Here is a 6,277-nt window from a genome sequence, read left to right as displayed (position 1 = left end):
TCTCTCTGCCGCTCTCCCCCTTGCTTCCCCCTCTCTGCCGCTTTCCCATTGTCTCTTGCGGCCCCCCTCTCTCTGCTGCTCTCCCCCTCGCTTCCCCCTCTCTGCCACTCTCCTGTTCTCTCTCTAGCTGCACCCCTCTCTCTGTCGCTTTCCCTCTTACAAGTTCAGCCAGCGAGGGAAGTTTACAAGCTCAGGCAGCGGTGGTATGCTCACACAGCACACCCTGCTACCGGCTGCCGTAGCTCCTCCTCACCACGTCTGTGCTTGAAGCTTGAACTGAAGCACAGATGCAGCGAGGCAAGCGGGGTTGTGGCAGCGGGGCGCGCTGTGCAAGTCGTGGCGCTGCTGGCTGAGCTCGCCCACATTGAGGGCAAGGGTGGAGGAGGGGTGCTGTGTGCTGGGCAAGGGCGAAGAGGGGATGCCGTGCCTGGGGTGCCGGCATTGCCTCCAACGGTGGGGCTCTATAGATGGAAGGGGGGTTAAATAGAGTGGCCAGCCCCCCACAATAGCTACGGGCCTGTCCTGTGCAAACCACCAGTCTCCCTGTTGACGAGGAACCGTGTAGGGAGGAACAGCGGTCATGAACATGAATAGTTTGCACAGTGCAAACAAGTAGGAAACGACTGCACACCCTCCCCATGACCACTAGTGTTCAGAAAGCAGCATTGCTCGTCACATGTAGGGGTGGGATCCATGCGGGCACTTCCTCTATGCGCTCGTGCTGGGCAGGCGATTCGGTGATTGCACAGAAGGGGGCGGGGGCCAGCGTGCAGATGCCTGCTCTCTCCCCCCCTGTGGTGAATCATTGCGAAGACTCGTTGGTTGCCTGGGGCTAGAGACTAACCGTGTATACCTGCAAAACATGTGGTCTGTCTTACTTGAATGTAGAGACCTAGAACTGGAAGAGACCTCAAGGGTCATCTAGTCCAACCCTACACATTGCAGAAAACCCACAGCTTCCTTCTCCCTCCACAGTGACCCCTGCTGTATGCCCAGAGGAAGGCAAAAAAGGTTGCCTGGGCCAATTTTATCTGGAGGAAAATTCCTTCCTGACCGCAAAGTGGTGATTGGCATTCCCCTGGGCATAGAAGAAAGGGTCCCAAGAGCCAAGCGCCAGCTCATCCCTTCTTGCCCCCTCCTCTTACGCTCTCCCTAAAGCCACAGAATAAGCACCGCTGTCAAAGGGCCAACTAACCCCTGCTTAAAAACCTCCCAAGAAAGAGAGCCTCTCCTCCACCTCTCGAGGGAGCGTGCCCCACTGAGGAACCGCTCTGACTGTCAGGAAGTTCTTCCTCGTGTTTAGCTGAACATCAGGAGAAAGCTTCCTAAAAGAAGCTTCCTTCCTATGAAGAAAGGTTAAAGCGCTTGGGACTCTTTAGCTTGGAGAAACGTCGACTGAGGGGTGACATGATAAAAGTTTACACGATAAAGGTTTGCATCTGGATAGAGGTGGCTCGGCAGTGCTGATGTTGTTAGACCTGTCGGCAGTGTTCGACACGGTCGACCATCAGCTACTGACCTGTTGCCTCGCCGACGCTGGGTTCCAGGGGTTGGCCTTGAAGCGGCTCTCCTCCTTTCTCCAGGGTCGGGGACAGAGGGTGGTGCAGGGCCTGCAAAATGGCACTCTTCTGCCAGGCATTTACATGAATGGTAACATCTGCAGCAATGGGACTGGCCCATAAGAACACCACCAATGGCCTACGTCACTTCTGCAGATGTTACCATCTGCCGTTTTGCAGGCCCTGCGGAACTGTAAGAGCTCTCGCAGGGCCCTAACCTCCACCAGCAACTCACTCCACCAGCTGGGGGCAGCAACAGAAAAGGCCCTGCCTCTCGTTGTTTTGAGCTTTGCTTCTCTGATGCTGGGAACTGTCAACAGGTTTTGAGACCTGGACCGAAGTGCTCACTGGGGCATGTGCAGGGAAAGGTGGTCCCTAAGGTATGCAGGACCCTGACCATATAGGGCTTTAATGGTAATAACCAGCACCTTGAAGTGAATCCGGTACATTATCGGTAGCCAGTGCAGCGCTTTCAGCACAGGCTGAATGTGTTCCCGTAAAGGAACTCCCATAAGCAGCCTGACTTGTGCTAACTATTTACATTTATTTACAAGTTTTACAGTTATAAGGCGGCCCCGTGGCGCAGAGTGGTAAAACAGCAGTACTGTGGTCTGAACTATCTGTCCAAGCGGAAGCTGGTTCAGGAAGCCGGCCCAAGGTTGACTCAGCCTTCCATCCTTCCGAGATCAGTAAAATGAGTACCCAAGTTGCTGGGGGGAAAGTGTAGATGACCGGGGAAGGCAATGGCAACCACCCTGTAAAAAAGTCTGCCGTGAAAACGTCGTGAAAGCAACGTCACCCCAGAGTTGGAAACGACCGGTGCTTACAGTTATGCTGGTACACACTGACAAAGTGCTTTGCCAGACAACACGATGGAGAGCAGAGGTGAACTGTACAGTCTGTTCACAGTTATATACATGCAGCAATACAGAAGCCCAATCAGCACGCAATGCTGAGTCACCCTGCGTAGGCACAGTAGTCTGGACAGAACTGGTACGAACCAGATAATGGAAGCTGTCAGGAAGTGTCACAGATCACTGGCATCCAGCAAGCATATGCTGACAGGGCAATCCTGAGACCTCTGAGTATAGCTAACCGCCAGAATTTAAATTGCTGCCTGAAATTATGATTGTCGCACCTGCAATTGTTTTAAATTGTTTTTATGTTGTATGGTTTTATTGTTGTTTTATTGTATCGGTCACACTAATGTGTTTGTGTCGACCCTTGGTTTGTGAGCCGCCCTGCGCCTGCCTTTGGTGGGGAGGGCGGGATGTAAACTAAATTAAATAAATAAATAAATTATGCATGGGATAGAGAAGGCAGAGAAAGAAGAACTTTTCTCCCTTTCTCACAATACGAGAAGTCGTGGGCTTTCCCATGAAATTGCTGATAAAAGGACGTACTTCTTCACCCAAAGGGTGATAAACACACGGAATTCACTGCCGCAGGAGGTGGTGGCAACACTGTAGGATCTTAGCGTACAGCTATGTAAATAAAAAAAAACGCTATGAGACACCATAAATTTTAAACCACAAGACAGTGTAACGTAGAGGTCATTGGTGTTCTGACCAAGCTTGCACATGGAACTTCAAATAGACAAGAGCATGTAGCAAAAAGACATTCACAGAAGACAGTTCAATCACAAAGGGAGTAACAATATCCCAGTATTTAGTTAATAGGACTAAAAGAAGCCCTTCCAAAGACGTCTGTTCTAGATATCAAGACGTTCGTCTTCCTTCACTTTGGAGGCTTATTTATCACTGGAACCCAGTCTTTACAATACATTCACAGAAGACCCAACAAGGTTCACACCAGCAAGGTTCAGAACACGTGTTAGATTTCCAGGCTGTCCACCAACAAGGTTCAGAACATGTCTGTTAGACTGGATAAGCATATAGAACAGAGGTCCATCAGTGGCTATTAGCCACAGGATATAGATGGAACTCTCTGTCTGGGGCTGTGGTGCTTGGGGGGCCACAGTGGGAGGGCTTCTAGTGTTCTGGCCCCACTGATGGACCTCCTGATGGCACCTGGGTTTTTTTGGGCCACCGTGTGACACAGTGTTGGACCGGATGGGCCATTGGCCTGACCCAACACGGCTTCTCTTATGTTCTTAATGCGAAAGCTGCTTGACAATGGATTCGGTTACAGGGGAGAGAGTCAGAGGGGGCACAGGGCGTTTTCTCTCGCTGCAGGTCTTTATGCAGCCGCTGGACCTCCCTCTGTAGCTTTGGATATCTATCAGTGAACAAGCACTCTAAAGCTCTGGTTTGCTGCAGTTTCTGTGTTTCTACGGTGGCCTCTCTTTTGGGCCCACGGAAGATTTTGTGCCTAGATCTCCCTTCTGATGACGGCAGCCTGCTTTTTCCCACCTGCAGGAACATCATAAAAGATCTATACCGAAGGACACTTGGAACCTTCTTCTAGACTTCAGTACGATGATAGCGGATGATATGTCAAATTATGATGAGGAAGGTAATGTTACTCCCTTAAGACCTGTTTAATATTTAGAATGCTTTTTGTTCATGTCCCCCAGCAGCACCCTAGTCCAGGGGTGTCAAACTCATTTGTTATGAGGGCCGGATCTGACATAAATGAGACTTTGTCAGGCTGGGCCGTGTGTGTACCTATTTAAGATTAGGTAGCAGAGATAACGAACTTTTTAAAGGTCACAAACAAACATGACTAAAGATGTTTAAAAACATTCGCACTTGCTGGTCTTAAAGGTGCTTTCTTTGTATTTGTCCCATGGGATCCAGGGAACTGAGCAAAGGAAGCTCTGGCTCTTTCCTCCCTTCCCCAGGGGAGGAGCCGCAGCCGGTAGAAGGAAGAGAGGCTTGGCTCAGTAGCTCTGCTGTGCGCTTAAGAGCCTGGCAAAGCAAGCTCTCCCTCCCCCACTTCCTCCCCAAGGGAAGAGCCTCAGCCAATGGAGAAAATAGAGGTTTTGCTCTGTCACTCCTATGCAGTTAATCGAGCCTTGCAAAGCAAACTGAGATGCAGAAGGAAGCGAGAGGGAGGGAGGGAAGCAGACGACAGCCAGTTGCTTGGGGACCTGATAGGAGCCCTCCGGAGGCCTGATTTGGCCCCTGGGCTGCATGTTTGACACCCCTGCCCTGGTCCTTCAGTGCATAAATTTTCCTTCCTTGGGACTTCTGCAAAGGTTCATCAGTGGCTATTAGCCACAAGGTATAGATGGAACACTCTATCTGAGGCAGTGATGCTTTGTATTTTTGGTGCTTGGGGGGCAACAATGGGAGGGCTTCTGGAGTTCTGGCCCCATTGGTGGCCCTCCTGATGGCACCTAGGATTTGGGCCCCTATGTGACACAGAGTGTTGGACTGGATGGGCCATTGGCTTGATCCAACATGGCTTCATATGTTCTTAACCTTCTGAGGTACCCTGTGACCTCTTCATGGGTCTCACTAACTTCCATTACAGGCCAGTCACCTGTAGGGGCAGGGGATGCATTGGGAGCCCAGGGAAGTCTTGCCCCAGGTACTCCTTTATAAGAGCTGCCTGGGGAGGAGGAGGCCAGGTCTTGTCCTCAACAGCAGGGGGCAGGCAGAGAGGGACCCGAGGTGAAGGAGTGTGTCCCTCCTCTCCACTGCTGAGCCTTTGCTCACAGACATGCTGGAAAAGAAGCTGGAAGACAAGCACCTTCTGGACTCCACTCCCCAGTCGGCGGAGCCTGACAAACATTGGTTATTCTAGCAAACGCCATGAACAGATCAAAATATTTTAGGAAGTTTTGCCTCAGAGAGACAGGTCACGTTTGTTGGGTCGGGACTAAGAGATCTGCATTCGAGTCCCTGTCCCACCGTGAAACTCACTGGTTTGACTGTGGTCCCAGGCACTTCCTCTCTGCCTAACCTACCTTGCAGGGCTTTGGTAAGGAGCAGTGCAGGAGGAGGAGAGAAATGCTTGTGCTGCCCAGAGCTTTTTGGACTAAGGGTGGGATAAGAAATAAGTTGGATAGGAACACAGTGTGACTACGGGTGGGGTGGGGTGGCCTTCCTTTAAATTGGCTTAATTTTAACGATGGATGATGTCCCGCACAGCAAAGAGAACGGCTAGTTTTGAGTCCAGTAGCATCTTGGAGACCAGGGGTCATTTTGTAGCAAAAGAGGTACTAGAGCTCATTAGCACAACTCATTTGCATGGGCCGCACCCTCCTGACATCACCGGAAGGTGTGTTAAATTGTATCAGCTCAGCATCTACCTCAAATGCTTCTTGAATTAGAAGGGTCGTCATAAAACCTTACTTCCCAGCACACTTTTGAAATTACTTTCTCCTGTGGCACGATAAAAGATTTCCATCTATCTGCTTTCTATGTTTTGGCTGTTTCCCCATTTTTTTGTGGGGGGAAATATGAGAAAGTTTGTTAAATCTTAGTGTTCGGCAAAATTCTCACAGGGGGGCTTGAACCATGGAGCCCAGAAGCAATTATTGGGGGGGGGGGAGGGTTAAGAAAGAAAGAGCACAATAAAATTTAGAGGTTCCAGAGCTCTGCTCCTGTGAGCGGCTGCCCAAAGTGAGGTCTATTGGAGACCACGATTTTCACAATATGAGTTTTTGGGAGTCAGAGCTGCCTTCATCAGATTAATAAAGGAGCTTTAACTCTTGAAAGCTGATACCCCAAAACTCTTCTTTTTCTCTGAGGCGCGCCTGGTGCAAAGGTTTCCAGTTCTCTATTTTGTGAAACGTTTATCGAGGCGTA

This window comes from Heteronotia binoei, chromosome 6 (assembly GCF_032191835.1).
Source record: "Heteronotia binoei isolate CCM8104 ecotype False Entrance Well chromosome 6, APGP_CSIRO_Hbin_v1, whole genome shotgun sequence".
NCBI lineage: Eukaryota > Metazoa > Chordata > Lepidosauria > Squamata > Gekkonidae > Heteronotia > Heteronotia binoei.
Note: the sequence above shows the minus strand (reverse complement) of the source record.